Raw genomic sequence first — 21,276 nt, 5'->3', positions numbered from 1 at the left:
GTCGTTCAATAATATCACAAGAAAATTATTTTGTTAACGTTCGTACCAAGACCATTCTTTCACAAGTTAGTCATGTTTGCATTGTGTGTGTGTTAATCATACCTTGGGGGAAAAACGACGGACGCCACAGTAGGCGTTGCGGTGCCGTGTTTGTCACCAATCCTTCAGAGCGCGAGCAGGTTTATAATCTGAGCACGTTCTGCGATGTTGTAATGTTTACTTTCAATTGTAACTAATATTGCGCCTGAGGCACCAACCCTCTCGTGAAGTTCCAAGCGGCGAGTTCAAAGCTAACATAAGGTAAGTGCCAAATTGAGTAATGTACATGTGTTAGTATACTAGTCATAGCCGTTCTTTAGTGCATGTTATTGTTCCATCAGCCTGAGAAATGCCGTATTGTGTTCGATTGTGTGTAGCAAAGGATGGTGAATTCTCACTAAGTATCAGGCTTCCCAAGCCGTTTGAATAATTATACTCAAATAATGAACACATGCATGTCAGTGGAAGACGGGACTTGACAGCAAAGCCATAGCTAGATATTACAGCAACTGGGCGTAAATATAATGTGGCGACATCCTTCTCTCCCCCCCCCCCCCTCTCATGGGACAAATCTTATTCTAAAAAAATATCAATTTCATTGTGTGTGTGCTCCTCTATACCATTGTAATGTGCATTTGATTTAATTTTTTTTTAAAAAAGACGAAATATAATTTTATAGTTGACTTTATTCATCAATACTAACAACATTTTTGTTGTCTCGAAATGAAACCTTACTATGTATATTCCTTCATAACCACTTCAACAAAATGTCAAAAATGTTTTTTTCCGATTTTGTCAGTTTCCGATATTCCAAAAGCCAGTGCCCGGTACATGCTATGTATGTCACTACCAGTAGCGTGCTCAAGGGGGAGGGGAAGTTCGTGGTGGTCATAACCCCCTTTGGCCAAGTATTCCTAAAAAAAATAGCCTGGGCACTTCTTAGTACGAGGGCATCCGCAGGATATTTCCCAGGATATGGAACAATCAGGAACTTATTTCCAAGGTGGAGCAAGCAACCCCCCCCCTCTCCCCCTAAATACAATTCCAGTTTGACGTTATCATGCTCTTGAAATGATCGATACCAGTCTTGCTTGTAATTATCAGTAATTTATAAGAATTAACGCAAATTGCTGTGGTTGAAATGAAGTTATATGCGTGAAATACGTACAGTGGGATCCATGAGTATTACCGTGCAAATTGTCCACGACTATTTTCATTAATTTTTCTCTTACATCCTGTGTGTTTTTAAGCTATGGATTTTTATGTATGATGGTGCAGAAGTTGTCAACAGCTTGTTTTGAATTTTCTTTTAATTCTTGAAGCTCTTATTGGGTCAAATAAAGTGCACGAACATGACGATGGACAATTTGCACGGTAATACTCATGGATCCCACTGTACGTAATATTCGACCCATTCTCGGACACCCATCTTTCACTACCAATATTACCAAGAACAAATCATATTCAATTACTGTTTCAGGCAATAAGTATAAACTTGATGTGACTGTTTAGTGAAAAGGTTGTATCACGAAAGAAGTGGACAGAAAAAAATAATATTTCTTTGAAAACTCACTATAATATTTAATAAATATATTTAATTTATAAAATTAATTTAAGGAGACATCTAGTCTTCTCCAACTTTCTCTGTCCGTTCGGGGCGACCGGCCTCACCTATAGATATAGCCCTTCTTGACAGTGGTAGCTCCAGTCCGCTTCCCGAACAAGAAAATCGAGCCAAAATATGCTTTTTATATATATATACACATTTGTGGGTATATTACATGACTGACCCCAGAAAATATTCCATCTCACACCCTACACCATTGAATGCGGCTTAAACTTTTTCGTGAAAAAAGTAAACGTAAATTTCTGTTCCTACCACAAAAGCACATAAACATTGCTTGCAAATAAAATATGTTGTGATTTTATCACTTTTTTTTTCGTTTTATCACAGGTTTATTAGCAAAGTCGTATGTTTTATAAATATTTCCAAAGTAAGCACTAGGTTATAAATTACATCCTAAAATACTTACGCCTTTGTAAATTGTCTTCCCTTGTTTGAAACATAGGAATCCTTTACTGTTGCCATTAATTCACTGTCGATAAAATGGATTACCTATTACTATAATTCGTTAGAGCCAGGTCTCGTTCTTACACAATGACTTTGTGTGAGAACAAAGTCAACAAAGAACAATGTAACGTCCTTGGCAATTGGATATCTTTCTTGCTGACAGTTAAAGAAAAAAACATTAGTATTTCGAAATCCAATGATGAGACGAAACAGTTGAAATAAAAAAAAAATCTAGTTTTGGTCAGTTCTATTGCTTATTTGCGTATTGCGTTATTGTTCAAATTAAAGAATAAACGTTAGAATCGAAACCAAGATCCGTATTTGTAGTTATTTTACCTTGCTTTCCTATTTTTTTTCAATTAATGACAACAATGCGGATAAATGATGATTTGATGAGCTGGTCTTACACAGGATTCGAACTAGTCCCAGGGTTAACAACATCTTGAAGCCCTCGTTTTAGCAAATTCATATAACTTTCGAACCAGGTTATGTCAAGTGGCTAGTTACATTATTTATATTTTTACCGCATTTCAAATATCTCATTTTTATATTCTGTGTTCCTTTTCAGGGCATTTTCGTCTCAATACGTTACACTAACAATTTGGCCACGAGTAGCCCTCTAATTTCACAATTCAGTATGCTGCTCATCGGTTGCTTCTATATTGTGGATGGAAATATGATATAGGTACCAATTAATATTTATTCAGAATTAGGTTAAGCATATTACCAACGCAACTAATAAAGTATGTTGAATCATGTTTTGTCTGTCACAAGAATATCACAATAATTCAATGTAAGTATCCCATTTCATATCATCTGCCCGACCCTGTGGCCGAGTGGTTAGCACATCGCGCTGCGACGCCAAGGGTCCCGGGTTCGAATCCCGGTCGGGCTTGGTTGTTTGTGAATTCATCAATTTCATCATTTCATCACTCATCCCCATCTTCGTAAATTAGCCAAGAGGCACAAAACGCGAAGTAAAATAAACTAAATCAATCAATCAACCATTTCATATCAAACTTACAGAGACAGTTTTTCAGTTAATCTGAATAAAATCTCCCGATGGACTTTGGCGTAATGAAATTTTAGAACTGAACAATTTAAATGAGAGTGCACACTGTTTTCGTGACATGTTTCACTGCAGCCCTTAGTGTCACTACAAAATAGGAATGACTTTGCATGTAGTTTACAGTCACTCGCCGGCAATATAAATGAGGCACGTAGATCCTAAAAAAAACTAAGAAAACAACAAAAGAACGCGTTCCAGCATGAAGTTGTGTGTGTTATATAACTCCGCGGCTACAGCCAAACTTCCTATTGAAAAGTTGCTATTGAAGTTGGCTTATCGACGTAGAGTTAGGCAACACACACAACGCATTGCAGAGCAGCGGGTATTTCAGGATATAGGGATCCAATTTCTATTGCCGGTGACTGTATATTGATGCATGGAGATAGCGAAGAACCTTGAACGCGAGAGATTTTTTGAGAGTGGACAAAATATTTCCCGTTAGGCTCTCTTCTCTCTTCCGGTGATCTCTCTCTCTCTCTCTCTCTCTCTCTACATATATATATATATATATATATATATATATATATATATATATATATATATATATATATATATATATATATATATATTTCTTTTTCTCTCTCTTTCTCTTTCTTTATGTGTTTAGCACTCCCTACTATCCCTTTATCTATATCATTTCTATTAGTTATTATTTTTCTATTTATCTTCTGTCTAGCACTTTCCCTCCACCTCCTCCCCCTTCTACCTCTCTTGTCTGTTTATCAGTGACGCAACCACAGGGGGGCATTGCCCCCAACCTTGGACTGAAGTGAGTTCTAGGGGAGGCAAGGGGGCAAACATTGACAGCCAATTGTACCTGCAGTAGCTAGGGAGCGGCGGGGGTCGGCCCTGGGCGCCGAACGGTCTAAATGAAAATTAGTTGTAACATTGAATGATTTATTTTTGGTTTCAAGGCCACTTTACGCACAGAAAGGCTAATCGGGACTGAACCTACAGTTTAAAGTGGGATCCGAACCACTGTGCCATGTGCCTCCACCGGGTGTCGAACCCGGGACCCCTTGATCACAAGGAGACGATGTTACCACTACACCATCGGGAAGGCAGAAAAGTTGTAAGAGAGAGAATGCATTGGCGTCCCGTGAAATTATTTGCGCCCTATTAAATCAATATTGAGCCTGCAAAAAAATTGGACACAAAATTTTCTCGCTCGCTTCGCTCGCAATTTGTCATTGTTCTCTGTAATGCATTGTAAATTTCCAGACAGAAAAGTAAGACTTGTATTAATTGATTGTGTTTTAAATGCATGAACAATTGTTTTGAGGAAAGGGAACGTGCACATTTCAGAGACAATTTATGTAATTTTTGCTGTTGGTTTATTGTGAGATGGATGAATTGGATGTTTAATGTATTTAAATAATATATGTTGTATATAATATATATTAAAGAAACTTTCAATACGTACACAATTTAGTGTCCACGTCGCTCCATGTTACATATATGTGAAACATATATTGTGCGTGAAATTTATGCATGTTAATGTAAAATATTATTATATTTGAAATGCATTTATCAAGCATTTCTTGACTTACTTGACTTAATTCCTTTTGCTCCATCAGGAGCATAGGGCTTCAGTGAAACGCCTCCATTTGGCTCTGTGTCGTGCCAACTCCTTGACCTCTCTCCATGTTTTTCCTTTCTCGGCTGCTTCTTCTTCTACTGTTCTCTTCCATGTCTTCTTCGGACGTCCTATTTTCCGGGTTCCTTGGGGGTTCCAGTCTAAGGCTGCTTTCTCTATTGCTCCAGCAGGTTTTCTTAAGGTATGTCCTAACCAACTCCATTTTCTTCTTTTTATTTGGGTTGCAATTGGCTGTTGTTTAGTTTCTCTCCATAATTCTTCATTTGATATTATTTCTGGCCATTTTATATTGAGGATACGCCTGAGACAGCGATTAATAAATGTTTGTATCCTTTTCGTGTTAGCTTGTGTGGTTTTCCATGTTTCACAAGCATACAGTAAAACTGACTTTACATTTGTATTGAAAATCCTTATTTTTGTCTTTCTAGAAACATTGCAGGTTTTCCAAATGGGATACAGTTGTATAAATGCCACATTGGCTTTCTTGATTCTATTTTGTATGTCTTCATCTGAACCTCCTTCTTTTGTTATGACACTTCCTAAGTATGTAAATGACTCTACTTGTTCAACCAGCTCATGACAAACATTCAATTTTTCTTTTCCTCTTGTATTGACTCTCATTTCTTTAGTCTTGTTCACATTAATAGTGAGTCCTGCTATCTTTGCTTCTTCCTGTAGTCTTTTTAGTTTCTCCTTCATGTCGCCAAGTCTTTGAGATAATAAGCAGATGTCGTCCGCAAAATCTAGATCTTCTAGTCTATCTTTGAGTCCCCATTGTATTCCTCTTTTCCTACAACCCATCGTTTTCTTCATAACTGCATCTAGTACTAGCAGAAATATTGTCGGAGATAGAATGCAGCCCTGTCTCACTCCATTTGTAACATCTATGTATTCTGTAAGCTGCCCTTCATGTAGGATTTTGCACCTGAAACCTTCGTACATATCTTTCATTAGGTTTAATATCTTCGTTGGAATGCCATATTCTGCTAGTGTCTGCCACATGACTCTTCTATTTAGTGAGTCAAAAGCCTTTTCAAAATCGATGAACGTAAGATATAAGGTGGCTTGCCATTCATTGTTTTGTTCCAGAATTATTCTTAGAGTATTTATTAAATCGACACAACTACGTTGTCTGCGGAAACCAGCTTGTTCTTTCCTCAATCTTGATTCTACAACATCCTTCACTCTATTTAAGATTATTCTCGATAGTATCTTGCTTGGTATACTTAGCAAAGTAATTCCCCTCCAGTTTTTACAGTTAGTTGTATCTCCCTTTTTTGGCAGCTTTACTATTAAACCTTCTCTCCATTCTAATGGAACTTTTTCTTCATTCCATATTTTCTCTAACATAGGTTGTAAGAGATCAATGGAAGTTTCCACATTAGCTTTAATTAGTTCCGGATTTATGTTATCCATTCCAGGAGCCTTGCCATTCTTCATTTGCTTTATTGCTAGCCTAACTTCTGCTCTAGTTGGGGGCCCTAATTTAATTTTGGTATCTTTTCTATTTCCTTCTGTTCTTGTTCGATTACAGGTTTCTTCTTCTCTTTTCCCATCTCTATTCAATATGTCTGAAAAATATTCTCTCCATCTTTCCATTTGTTGTTCTTGGGTTAGCAATAGATTACCATTTCTATCTCTCACCGGTTTACTCTTCCTGAATGTTTTTCTGGATAATTTCTTAGTTATGTCATACAACTGTTTTAAGTCACCTCTCTTTTCTGCCTCTTCTGCATTTTGTGCTAAGTCCTCTACCCATTTCCTCTTATCTCTCCTCACACATTTCTTCACCTTTTTATCTATTTCCGAGTACTCTGTTTGGGCTGCTGCTTTCTGTAGTCTTGTTCTGCTTTGGTTTATTTTTTGTTTTGCTTCTTTCCTATTTCTTATTACTTCCCAAGTGTCTTCAGACATCCAGTCTTTTTGTAGTTGATTTCTAATTCCAAGTACCTTCTCTCCAGTTTCTAAGTAGATTCTCTTCACATTTTCCCAATTTGTTTCAATATCTGGTTCATGCTGTGTACTTTCCGAGAGAGCTTGTAATCTATTATTTATTTCTAATTTAAATTCCTTTTGTTTTTCTTTCTCTGTCAATCTTTGAACATTAATTTTCTTTTTTCTTCCTTCGAACTTCTTGGATGTTGACATTATTTTTAACTTAAATTTGGCTACCACAAGATGATGGTCGCTGGCTACATCTGCTCCTCTTTTATTTCTTACATCCATTAGCGATCTCCTAAACTTCCTGCTTATTGTTATATGGTCTATTTGGTTTTCTGTAATGCTATCTGGTGAAACCCAAGTAACTTTGTGACAGTTTTTATGAGGGAAGATTGTTCCTCCAATGACCAATTCGTGATATGCACATAGGTTTACCAATCTTTCTCCATTATCGTTTATATCTCCCAAACCATGTTTCCCCATTATATGTTCCAATCCTTCATTTTGCGAACCTACCTTGGCATTCATGTCACCCATGAGGATCAAAATATCTCTCTTCTTCACATTTTTTATTGTGTCATTTAGTTGTTGGTAAAATTCATCTTTCCTCTCAATTTCTGTCGTCTCTGTGGGAGCATAACATTGTATTATAGTTACATTTCTAAAGCGGGTTCTAAACCTAGCTGTAATAATTCTGTCGGAGATAGGTTTCCATTCTATTAGGCTCTTCTTTGCCAGTCTGTTTAGGAGTATCCCTACGCCATTCCTGTGTTCTGCATTATCTCCTATTTGTCCTGAGTACAACATTGTATTTCCTTCTTGTGTTGTTATTTCGCCAAAGTCTACCCATCTCACCTCACTCAACCAAAGAATTTCTAGTTTGTATTTTTTCATTTCTCTTTCCACTTGTTTTAGTTTTGAAGTTTCTTTCAGAGTTCTGGTATTCCAACATCCTATATTCGTTTTCCTTTTAACATCAAAGGTTGTCGTCAAAGCATCCGTCCGGTTTCGTTTCACTTTAGTTTCTTTAATAAAACAATTTAAGGTGTGCAGGTTATTGGCCTACAGCACCCGAGCTTGGTGGTGGGGCTGCCACCTGAAGCATCCAAGCATGCTGTTTTCTGTCAGGGTTGTCTCCCTTAGCCTTCGAAGATCCCTCTTCACCACAAGGCAGTGGTTCCCTTTTTATTCAACCCCAAAAGGGAGGGTTGCCTCTTTCGCCTTCTGCGCCATACCAAAGGACTCCTTCTCCGCCGCATCAGCCGTTGAGGTCTTCGCCGTAACCCTGGCAAGGGGCCCTTACAAGGTGCTACCATCCGGAGCCAGATGGACCAAGGATTTTTAAAGAGGTATTACTCCTCTTGGTTTTTCGCCTCCTCCGCCGTTGAGATGGTCATTCTTCTTCTTCCGCCTTTGGAGCCGTTAGGTTGCTTCTTAGTCTGGCTCTTCCTTGCCAGCCTTCCCGGCATGGGTGACCCTGCCAGTAGCAATGCTACCGCCGGTTTAGCCTGACAAATCATTAGAGCACGCAAGCCCCACCACCAACTACAAGGTCATGCAACCACTAGGTGGGGAAGCATTTCTTGTCTTTCAATAATAGTTTGTGTTTTTGATTCCCATTATTAATGTGAAATTGAATGGGTTTCAATTGTGTTGAAAAAATAATTAAAATAGTTTGTTCGAACACAAATGCTTTAGCACTAACTTCTACCCCCTTTTTGCATAATTTACGATGGTAATAACGTCTTTGATACAAACTACTACTACTACTACTACAAATATAATTATAATAATAATAATAATAATGTTGGTCCCGGGTTCGAATCCCGGCTTGGGCATGGATTTTTGTGAGTGTTCATTCATCTATTTCATCATATCATCACTCATTCCCATCTTCGTAAATTAGCCAAAAGTGGCACAAGAAGCGAAGTAAAATAAAGCAAATCAATAATAATAATAATAATAATGTTATAATAATAACATTATTTTTAGTATTATTATTATTAAAATTATTATTGCTGTTATTATTATTATTATTATTAAGTTTATCCTGGAACTTGCCCTTCCCCCAGACAAGAATTCGTGGTTGCGCCTCTGCTGTTATAGAGTTATTTCCATCCCTCTCAAAACCTATGACGCACCCATCCAAAGGCAGCTTCCTCCCCAATATATGCCAGATTTTAACGTAATTATTTTGAGTAGACAAAAGTTTACAGACGCCCTTTTCGCCTACATACGCTAATTACGACTGGATTTACAGTTTAACGACGAACGTAAACGAATCCTCCCAAATTGCTTCTCTGCATTGTAGTTAATTAATACAAATACCCTAAAATCGGCAAATGTGGTTTACATCCATATTCATTTTTTTTTGTCATAGTGTAAATCTATAACACTCTACAAAGCCAGGGGTTCTGGGTTGGAATCCCAGGTATTTGTGTGATTTCCTTCATATATTTATCCTCACCCTCGCCATTAAACTATAGAAAACAACGTTAAATATTTTTTTTTAAAAAAAATAGTCACTCAGGTGTGATATTCTTGGTCTTCTACAAATAGTTCTGAATGTTTTCTCCTCTAGGCTATTCGATTTGGGCCGAAAGGTGAGCTAGGGCCTAATCGCGGTGGGCTGGAGCCAGGTCCGTAGCCAGAATTTAATTTCGGGTGGGGGGCGTCATCCCTTATCAGCACGGGCGTGGCCAGAAATTTTTGTAGAATAGGTCAGGCCATAGATAAAACTTGATTAGTACAAATAATAATGACAATAATATTTATTGTTATTTTACAATAATTATTATAAGTTATTAAAAATATACCGATTTCATTCCAAATGTATTGTTATTATTACATAAATGGAGAGACGTTGCTACTCGATCCACCGTATCTAACACAATTGTTGTCCATTATCTTTTTTATATTATGCCTCCCCGATGGCGCAGTGGTAGCGTCGTCGCTTTGTAATCAAGGGGTCCCGGGTTCGATGCCTGGTGGAGGCACATAGTAGGGATGGCCAAACGGATCCGGATCAGAAAAATCCGGATCCGGATCCAAAAGTTACGGATCTGGATCCGGATCCGAAAATTCCGGATCCGGATCTGAAAGTTTCGGATCTGGATCCGGATCCGAAAGTTCCGGATCTGGATCCGGATCCGAGAGTTCCGGATCTGGATCCGTATCCGAAAATTCCGGATCCGGGTCTGAAAGTTTCGGATCTGGATCCTGATCCGAAAGTTCCGGATCCGAAAATTTCGGATCCGGGTCCGAAAGATTCGGATCTGGATCCGGATCCGAAAATCCGGATCCGGATCCGAGAGTTTCGTATCTCAATCCCATTATAATATTACCACAACTTAAAAGGTATTATGATCTTCTATTACAAAGAAATTTTTCGTTAGTCCAACAAGAATTTTTTTCAAGTGTTGTTCCTCAAATACTTTGCTACGCATCGGCTAACACACTCGTGCACACATGTCAGAGGTGATTTTGTAAATGCCATTGAAACGAATATGTATTCATTCGAATGTATTGGAAATGAAAACACACATAAATGTGAGACATTCCATTCCAGGATGAAACCTTTAACACATATAACAAGATAGAAATGTTATACAAAAATTATACAATTGTTCTACAGTTACAGTTCTACAAATTAAAATAAAACATTATAATATATGCAGTGTTAAATAATTACAAGGGAGGTTATCTAAGTATCCACCTCCGATTTCCATGAAACTTGGCAGGTGTATAGTGGGGCCCAAAGGCAGAATTACGTGTTTTTTTGTTTCAGCTAAAAAACTGTTTTAAAAAACTGTTTTAAGGGGCAAAACCCCCTCAAATGTCAAGATGAAGACAAATTGAAGTGAGAATCTGACCCCTGTGTCCCTCTCCGATTTCTATGATACTTGGCAGGTGTATAGTGGGGCCCAATGGAAGAAATACGTGTTTTTTTGTTTCAGCTAAAAAACGGGTTTAGAGGGCAAAACCCCCTCAAATGTAAAGATGAGGACAAATTGAAGTGAGGATCGGACCCGTGTCCCCCTCCGATTTCCATGATACTTGGCAGGTGTGTGTATAAACGGGCCCAAATGAAGAAATTCGTGTTTTTCTTTTGTTTCGGCTAAAAAACTGTTTTAGGGGGCAACCCCCCCCCTCAAATGTCAATATGAGGACAAATTTAAGTGGGCATTTGACTTATGTGTCCCCCTCCGATTTCCATGAAACTTGGCAGGTGTATAGTGGGGCCCAAAGGAAGAAATACGTGTTTTTTGTTTCAGCTAAAAACTGTTTTAGGGGGCAAAATCCCCTCAAATGTCAGGATGAGGACAAATTGAAGTAAGGATCTGACCCCTGTGTCCCCCTCCGATTTTCATGAAACTTGGCAGGTTTATAGAGGGGCCCAAAGGAAGAAATACGTGTTTTTTTTTGTTTCGGCTAAAAAAAACTGTTTTAGGGGGAAAACCCGCCTCAAATGTCACGATGAGGACAAATTGACGTGAGGATGATCTGACCCCTGTGTCCCCCTCCGATTCTCATGAAATTTGACAGGTGTATAGAGAGTCCGTATGCCCCTTGTTTCTTCCTATGCCATATTTACGTGGTTTCGGGGTCAGATCCCCACTTCAATTTCTCCTCATCTTGACATTTGAGGGGGAGGGGGATGAAAACACACATAAATGTGAGAAATTCCATTCCAGGATGAAACCTTTAACACATATAACAAGATAGAAATGTTATACAAAGATTATACAATTGTTCTACAGTTACAGTTCTACAAATTAAAATAAAGATCTGGATTTCGGATCCGCTAGGATCCGGATCTGACCATCCCTACTATACACCTGCCACGTTTCATGGAAATCGGAGGGGAACACAGGGGTCAGATCCCCACTTCAATTTGTCCTCATCTTGACATTTGAGAGGTGGTTGCCCCCTAGAACAATTTTTTTGCCGAAACAAAAAAACACGTATTTCTTCATTTGGGCCCTGCAAGTTTCATGGAAATCGGAGGGGGAGACTTAGACCTCCCTTGTAAGTGTATTAATTAATTACAAATCGCGCACGCGCGCACACACTATATATATATGTGTGTACTGTATGTATATTATATATATCGGGTGGGCTGAAAAGTTCGTAGGCTGACTCATAGATGGCGTTACTAGAATTAAATCCATGTGATTTTTACTTAGTTCAAACCTTCAAAATATACGTGTATAAATTTCACAGCTGCCGGATAATTAGTTCGTGAGATATATCATTGTGAGTGAAGCAGCTTTTGTTATTGTGAAAAAATGGATAAAAAAGAATTTCGTGTTAATAAAGCATTGCTTTTTGGCGAAAAAAAATACTGTTGAAGCCAAGGCTTGGCTTGATAAACATTATTCGGACTCTGCACCAGGAAAATCAACCGTTGAGAAGTGGTTTGCTAAATTTAAACGAGGCGAAATGAGCATCGAAGACGATGCACGCAGTGGACGCCCCAAAGAGGCTGTTACCGACGAAAACATCAAAAAAGTCCACAAAATAATTTTAAATGATCGTAAAGTGAAGTTGATCGAGATAGCTGAGACTTTAAAAATATCAAAGGAACGTGTTGACATATTGTGCATGAATATTTGAACATGCGAAAGCTGTGTGCAAAATGGGTGCCGCGCGTGCTCACAATCGATCAAAAGCAACAACGTTTTGATGATTCGGATCAATGTTTACCGATATTCAACCGTAATAAACACGAATTTTTCCGTCGATATATTACAATGGATGAAACATGGCTCCATAACTACACTCCAGAGTCCAATCGACAGTCAGCCGAGTGGACTGCACGTGATGAATCGAATCCAAAGCGTGGAAAGACGCAACAGTCGGCTGGCAAGGTTATGGCATCAGTATTCTGGGATGCGCATGGTATTATATTCATCGATTACCTCAAAAAGGGCCAGACCATCAACAGCGATTATTACATAGCGTTGTTGGAGCGTTTAAAGGATAAAATCACGAAAAAACGGCCCCATTTGAAGAAGAAAAAAGTGCTGTTTCATCAAGACAATGCACCGTGTCACAAATCAATGAAAACGATGGCAAAATTATATGAATTAGACTACGAATTGCTTCCCCATCCACCATATTCTCCAGATCTGGCCCCCAGTGACTTTTTCCTGTTTGCAGACCTTAAAAGAATGCTCGCTGGAAATAAATTTAGCACTGATGAAGAGTTAATCGCCGAAACTGAGGCCTATTTTGAGGCTAAAGAGAAATCGTACTATAAAAATGGCATCGAAAAATTGTATGACCGCTATAATCGTTGTATCGCCCTCGAAGGCAACTATATTGAATAATAAAATCGAATTTTGTCAAAAAAATATTTTTTACTTTGTTAGCCTACGAACTTTTCAGCCCAACTGTTATATGTAGGCTATATTAGCTGGTAACGATATGTTATAAGCACATTGTTACTTTCCAAAGAAGCGCATGTGGGATGGCAAAACGGATCCGGATCCGAAACTTCCGGATCCGGATCCAAAAGCACCGGATTCGGATCCGAAAGTTTTGGATCCGGATCCGAAAGTTCTGGATCCGGATCCGAAAGTACTGGATCCGGATCCGAAAATTCTGGATCCGGATCCGAAAGTACCGGATCCGGATCCGGATCTGAAAATTCTGGATCCGAAAAATTTTAGGATCCGGATCCGGATCTGGCCATCCCTAGCACATAGTGGTTCGGATCCCACTTGAAACTGTAGGTCCAGTCCCGATTAGCCTTGCTGTGCATAATGTGGATTTAAAACACCAACTCAATCAATCTTTCTTATATTTTGTACAGTTAGTGTGCTGAAAATCATAGTTATTGTATTTTCTTATTAACTTTTACACAATCGTTCAAAAAAGGCTTTAACAGTTAGTGGTAAATTTTACTCATAAATTTTATATTCTTCGACCTCTCACCAAAAAAAAAAAAAACTATAGGTTTTGTAAGCTGTGGATAAATTTATTCTTTGAATTAAATGGTAGAATATAAAAATATACCCTAAACTTATTTCGATGTAATGCAGTTTTTACTGTGGTTATAACTTCATTTCTGTTATTAACAATAATAATAACATATAAATTACATATTTGTAGAATTTCGGGGGGCTTCAGCCCCATTAGACCTCACCCTGGCTACGTGCCTGGCTGGAGCCCACCTTTGTCCGCAGTTACCGTATCTCCGAATGCCTTTTATCACAAGAGTGACGATTTCAAGTTCAGTTTGCATTCCAAGTGAGTTGCTGTTTGACTTATGTTCTGTAAACTAATTATCTGTTGTTAGCTCTCCAAGTGTAAATTCAACAGACGTCTTTCTTTGGTCATTCCCTTTTTTGTTCTTTCGGCAACTGGGAACACGTTCAGCGCTAGACTCAATATCTCTCACCGAATGTTCAAAGTTCCTGCTAGGTCGTGGGTGCTCCTTTGTATTTGTTACTTCACATAAGTTCCATCATAATTTATCCTCGTGTCGCCTTGTAATTAAGGGATCCCGTACCCGATACCCCAGTGGAGGCACATACTGGTTTGGATCCCACTTTAAACTGTAGGTCCAGTACCGATTAGCCTTACTGTGCATAAAGTGGACGTAAAACTCAAAACTCTTCCTCGTATCCCGTTTTATTCGGGTCCGTCAATGGGGAGTATCACACACATAATCGCTTTTCCCTTCTGCAGAAAACTACAGCGCGTATCTTTTTCACAACACAGGGCTTATCGGCAATGATTCCCACTACACTTACCCAATCTTTTTTTATTTTTGAAAAATGTACATAGAAGCATTGCTCTTAAAAACCACCCTCCGTGGCAGAGTGGTTAACACAGCGCGTTACGACGCTAGGGGTCACGGGTTCGAATTTCGGTCTGTGCATGGGTGTTCTTTGTGAGTGTCCATTCATCTAATCGTATCATCACTCCTCCTCATCTTCGCGATTAGCCAAAAGTGGCAGAAAAGCGAAGTAAAATAGTCCAAATCAATCAATCAATCACAATCCTCAAGGTCTCGTGAAAGTTGTAATTGCCTGTCTCGTCTCGAAGGGTCTGATGTGAGTTTTCTGACGTTATCGAAATACATATTATGGGATGGAGCCGACATGATTGCGAGCATGCTAGACAAAAACAGCCAACACTCGGAAACAACAGACAAAAACGCTCTTTTGCAAACACAGATTATCTTCACATGGACAAACTTTGCTCTGATTGGCCGTTCCACAGAAGCCAGTCCAGGAAAGCCAGTAGCAATTAGAACATGTCTTATTCTTCCAAACCAGTCAAGCAGCCAGCCAGGAATAGTCATCACATGCGTGCAGGTAGTCAGTTCAGCGCCAACTAACTGGATATCCAGTTCAGTGTGATTCGGCCTTTAAATAACCATCATTTTTCAAGTTACCTAGCAATGGAAAAATGAGATATCGATAACATTTTAACACCCGTAAAAACTTTTAAATCCACTAGGTAATGTTGCATTCAAACAAACGAAGTATTAGTAAATAGAACACTCTTCGCTAGTTCAAACACAACGCGCAAATCGCCATTGTTCACGCGCGGGCGTCGCGTTTTCAAGAGTGACGTCGTTTCGAGCGCTGTCCGAGTCACGTGACACCATCGGCTCACAGATCGATAGACTGCAGATATACATTATTCAGGGGTTGCAATGTCCCCGTCCAAAGCACGGTAAATTGTACATTCGTAGGAAAACATACACCTCCCACTGCTGTATTGTGTGAGGTACGTACACGTATTAGTTGTAGATATGTTTGGTGGATAACTGATAAAACTTGTTTGTCTTTGAAGTCGATTGGTCGGAAACGATGCCTACTGTTTTTGATGTACTGTGTGGTCATTCACCAGACGTATTGTATTGTGTAAGGTTGTAACTCAACTGAAAAACTTCCCAGCTGTCACTTTTCAATCAGCCCATTCCTAGCCACGTTCTGTCATTCTGTCGACATGTAATTTGTCTTGTACAGAATGTATGAAGCTAAGCCATACACTGACGTGAATGAAGTCAAAAATTAACCTGCCTAGTTGGTAAAATCAGTCATTTCTTATCAGTTGTGTTGATATTTACACCTCCCACAAGAAGTGTTATTGATTTTATTGAGTACTTAATAGATGTTTGTTTAATATTAGCAAGTTAAACAAGTAACGACTTGACATAGAAAAACAGCTGGCAGGGTAACATTAACAATTAATCTTCATATACTTACAAATTAGTGATTGAGATTATTGGTTTGTAACGAATTCATTTGCTTCTTACGTGAAAGTCCCGGTTGGCCCGTTCAGTAAATATTTTCAAGCACAAGAGATATATATTAATGTTTGTCCTGGTTATGAAAGTTACCATATTGTGTCCGAGTTTGGAGTCAAATTTCCAATAGGCACACACATTTGCAATTTTATTATTGCATTTATTCCCATGTCTATAAAAGACAACCAACCTCGTTGTTGTAGAAGATCGCGTGCGGTACAGTACTGCCGGCAGTGCTCCATGGCGCTGGTAAGTTTGGGATCAAATTTCAAACACGATTTCACAGGCAAGTTCATTAAATTTCATTCTCAAGTTGTATATTTCTCGAGGTTTTTGTAGCAGAGCCAGTATTCTCGCTCTTGAGCTTATTGGATATTTTCGAAGTTCAATGTTAAGTTTGAAATCGCTAAAATAACATCGCTCCTCAGCAACAAAGATAAATATCCATTGACTTTGTGATTTATTAGTCTTCATGAAAACTTCAGATGCTCTGTCCAACTTTCGTGTTCTGATGAGAGTATTAGTGTAGTACAATGTACGCACGTGGTAGTTTCGTATGTCGGTTTATGAACAAAAGAAAGTCCCTTTAAACACCTGACAATCACACCACCCATTACGCTTTCATTTACACGCTGCTTGAAATATACGTGTCACTCTTGCGAAGCATTTCCGTGGCGTTTGTGTATTTTCCCCGCTTGCAAGATGGCACCGGGGTTATACATTTTATGTATATTTATGCCGATCTTGCCCCCAAAATTTAACTTTATTTGGCGCCTCTGTGAATAATGGTTTTTGGTTGTACGATCTCCTTCATTCATTGGTTAATGGCAAATAACAGCTGCATACCGTGTTTTAATCAGTTGAATATATTCCGTAGTTACTGAACTGCTGAAAGTTGGGAAGAGCTCTGTCATGACTTTTGCATCGTTCAACGTATTGTCTGTATTCGTGTATTCCACATATATGTATGTGCTTTATTATTTACTGTATCCTTATTATTATTATGCGGTAGTTAAAATAGTATATGTGCAAATATGGTAATGAAGTACAAAGAAACATTTGAAGAATACTAACATTTCTACATCCACGATGCAAATTGCAAAGAAAATGGCAATTATTTATTAATAGTTAAATTATCTGAAGACTTCTCTTTTGATTGGTGTTTATTTGACATTTTTCACCAAATCCTTTATTTTTCAAATTAAAGATTTTTAAATGGCATTTTATGAAGTGCTGAATATTATTTTTATTAATATTAGCCAGTTTGGTACAAATGCATTCGAAGCAAATCTTGTTTCTTTAAAATTTTCTTTTGAAATATTTTTTAAAATTATTTACATACATTTTTGAAAGCATATTTCAATATGAGACTAAAATGAAGCCTTATTGCTTCTGATGATGAGCGACGATGCACATTTCCATTTGTATAGTTATGTACAGTCGACGAGCCGAAAATTGCCATTCGTGAAGAAATTAGAGCTGTGCCAGACGAAATGTTGGCAAGGGCAATGCGGAACTTTGAGGAGCTCCGGATATGTGTACAGCAACAAGGACATCATTCATCTTCCGACATCATCTTCCATACTTAAATCATCACTGTATACCTATCAAAACTGCATTTCTTTCCGATGGTTTTGGTGTTAATTAAACGTTTGTATCTTGAAAATCAACGACGTTACAGTTATTCCAAAAACATGTATCTTTTTGTGCCGCCTTGTTCCCCTTTCAGGTTAAAATAATTTGATTTTGACGCCCTTAGAAATTTTCTATGGGCGCCCATAGCTTTTGTTCTTCATAAAAACAAGATTCTCCACGTGACGTCATAAATCGTGTTAATTTTAGCACATATGCCGGACGGATGCACCTGTAATAATTCCACCTTGATTACAGCGGTCCTGCCACTTCTACTAATTCCACGCTCTTTAAGACATGGAATATTACAGACCTCACTGTATGAGTTAAGAGCAAGGAGGAATACATACAGGTTAATCAATCAATATTTCGTGTGTTCGAAAGCTCTTGTCTGAAATGTAGGGCGTAAGTAACAAGAGACCATCGTTCTGGAGCGCCTTTTTAATTGTTTGTTTTTATGCAATAATTCAAGGCCAGTGAGGATATGTTGGGGGTATATGGCATGAAACTGTTGAAGTTGTAATGTGATTATTGGTTTATCTTCGACATAATTGCAGTAGTGTACTGTAAATTACTTCAGTAACTTTGGGTTTTATCCTCTTTTTTTCATTTTGTATAGGGATAATATTGAGACGAGAAAAGGACTTGGCAGAGTCTCGTGATAGTTTCGAGTTGTAAATATCTGTGTCGTTCTCTGTCTAGTCCCTCTTTATAAACACCCTTCTCGTTCTCGTCTCCTTATCGAAGGGCAAGGCTCGGTCTCGTTTATAATCTCGAAATACAATACAAGGTGTTCCTACACAAACTTTTATCAAGGATTATATATTATCCTTGCTTTCATTGTGAAGAATTACATCTGCTTAGAATTTCTTCTTGAACACTCAAGTGAATGAATCATCGTTTGGTTTGCTTTACTGTTGTCTAGACATTTTGTGATAGTTTCTTGGCACCGTAAGCCTATTTCTGTCATAGATATCTAGCGAACCACGCTAGGTTTCATTTGAAGTTTTCAGAATCCGAAATATCATAGCGCTTTTTTTGAACTGGAGAAATTTTCGAAAACGACTTTGCTGCCATAAGTCAAAGGTCGAGCGCTGCATTAAGTACCAGACTTATTTTTTTCCTTAGCTATTTACGATAGAATGACATCTCCGCGTAAAAATCTAGACGAAAACTAGACCAGACTTGACAGAGCAAATCTCGTCCAATGAATGAGGACGCATGTAACTTGAGACGGGATGTGAGCTGACGTGATTTGTTTCGTGTCGTCTGTAACCCCATCTCGGTCGAGAATTCGATCCCAGGGTCCCCGCGTAGCAGTCATACACCCGTTTTAAATCGGAAACCACCAGCACTTAGCAACCTAGGCAGTTTGGATACCAGTTTTATGAGAATGACATTCTTTCCTAATTCACCCCTCACCCAAATGGAAATAATGGGATAGTTAATAGCAACTGTGTCCTCGGTGACCGAGCATGTTGAGTGATCTCACAATCAAAGGTCGATAGTTCGAGTCCCTGCCGGAGTATGGGTATTTCTTTTTTAGCGTCCCTTCATCAGTTTCATCTCATCCTCGTTGTTGCGTTAGTCAAAAGCAACGCAGAATAACAAAAACACGAAGACAAGCTATGAGCAGTTTTAGTTACTTTTGCCCTCTGTTCACAAAGAGTCCCATTTGAAGGGGAAATGTCGAAATGCATACTTACATCACTACGTGTGAAACTTCTAGTAAGTTACATATCGACACGTTTGCTTTTGAATTAGCTACGGTATCGTAGTACATACATCGGCAGTGGCGTTCCCAGAATTTTCGAAAGGGAAGTGTTACGTATGCTTTCTTTTTTAGTAGTGCGCCCTCATTTTGCTATTTTTTCTGCCTTTGGCGTTCTTTTTTTAGGAATACTGGGCCAAAAAGGGACGGGGATTATAACTGCTACCAACCGAACCTTGGCCACGCCACTGTGTAGCACAATATCTTGCAATAATGAACCTCAACTTCACATTTCACCCTATGAGCACTATAAATAATACTATTTCCGGAAATGAAGATAAGCAGGTGAAATGAAGGTAAATTATAATTTTCATTCAAGTAAATTTTCAGGTCTCAGTTTGTTCTCGAAATTTCTCATCAGCATTAAAATCTTTTCGCCTTATCTCATTGGCTGCTCTGGTAGCGCTTACGTGACGTCACCTTGAATTTAACAGTCCGCATGGCTGCCGTGATCTTATGGTTAAAATTAGATCCGCAACTCTATCAATAACCCAACGTTCCGTAAGTAACAGGGGTGATGCGTCACCTCAGTGAGAGTTTGTTTTTCATCTGGCCACACTGTTTTCTTCATTACTCCACCAGCTGGAGCAGTTCTTGTTCTGCGTTGTTTGGAGTTGTAATTGTTTTTTCAAGTTACAAAGGCATTGAAGTGGACTACCATGTTAACGTTCACGTTAGTGAAAAATAATGTTTGTGTGTTTGAGGTTTAGAACATTAATTTCTGTTAGTTAACTAAAATCACTATTGAAAGTTCAAAAGGAACAAGATTTTCTGTTTACTTCAGTTGTAGTAGGATGTTTCAAACTTCCAAACTCAGCACCCAAAATTGCTAACGTTAGTCTGATTTGTCTTTATGTAAAGGTATTTTCCGCATTATTTTTGTTCAATCTTAACGTATATATGAAATAATCATTCGTGTGATGTTTCAATATCTTATTAGAATATAAATTTGTTATCGTTTGAATGTTCGTGTTTTAAAAAGTTATTGTACAATTAGACATTACTGATGCAATGAAGATAATTTATATAATTCCTTGCGGAGGTTACTAATAAAGTTTCACTTGCTGTTGAAAATCTGAAGTCAGAAACTGTGCTGGTATTTTACTAGACGGCATGAGAAACACGATTATGTTGTATGTGAAAGAGGAGGAAAAATGTAAACACAGTGTTCTTTGTGGGGAATAAAGAATATCATAAATTTGTGACCTACAAATAAATTATCAACACTAGATTCTTAAATTGTACTTTCAGGCTTGAAGATCGCTAAGGACGAGGTTCCTTTTTCATCTCCAGCATCGCAAGCTTATTTAATTTCTTCGTCGACTCGAGGCACCTAAAGACCGCTTGGCCGAAGGAGATTTCCCTTCGCCTGCGGCCAACACTTGGTAAGTTTTTTTCTAGGTATAACAAATCTAATCTTATCTTATTGTAGAGTTCTTAGTAATAACATGTGTGAAAATTTAATCGTTTCCTCAATTAGATTTTGTCATAATAAGTAAACGATGGTACAGCCAACAGCAAAGATAATAATAGGCAAATTGTCCATCACTATATTCATTGATTGTGTTTTCCGAAATTTACAGTTCAAGGATTGAAACAAAAGCACCAATAAACAGAGAACGACTTCTGTTCCAACCTAAAGACGATAACATTTCCTTAAACACACAGAGAGAAGAAGAGAAGGGTACGAAAATGGCAATGGACAATTTGCCTATTATCTTTGCCATTGATTGTGCCGAGATCAAAAATGACCTTTTAAAAATATAAACAAGACCAGATCCTTCGAGACAATACCGAGAACGGGACAGACCAGTGGAGATCTCGGCGAAGGCATAACGTATTGACTCCAGCTTTGACTTATAATAGAAAGTTTGGAATAAAATTTGAA

General features: G+C 38.3%; 1 protein-coding gene across 3 annotated transcripts in view; it reads left to right on the top strand.

Moving 5' to 3' along the window:
• Nucleotides 1-281: 281 nt before the first annotated feature.
• Nucleotides 282-21,276, top strand: part of LOC145998920 (1-acyl-sn-glycerol-3-phosphate acyltransferase alpha-like) — an 85,003-nt gene continuing 64,008 nt past the window's right edge. Inside the window, exons 1-2 of one of the 3 annotated variants that reach the window (XM_083135694.1) lie at nt 282-300; nt 20,640-20,773. The gene's annotated coding sequence lies outside the window, so the exon portion shown is untranslated. Of the gene's footprint in view, nt 301-15,362; nt 15,463-20,042; nt 20,062-20,639; nt 20,774-21,276 lie in introns of those variants that run through there. The other 2 variants (XM_083135692.1, XM_083135696.1) reach the window with 2 other exon arrangements.

This window comes from Lepisma saccharinum, chromosome 14 (genome assembly GCF_977018435.1).
Source record: "Lepisma saccharinum chromosome 14, izLepSacc3.1, whole genome shotgun sequence".
Classification (NCBI taxonomy): Eukaryota; Metazoa; Arthropoda; class Insecta; order Zygentoma; family Lepismatidae; genus Lepisma; species Lepisma saccharinum.
The sequence above is the reverse complement of the archived record's forward strand: the minus strand, read 5'-3'. Positions and strand labels throughout refer to the sequence as shown.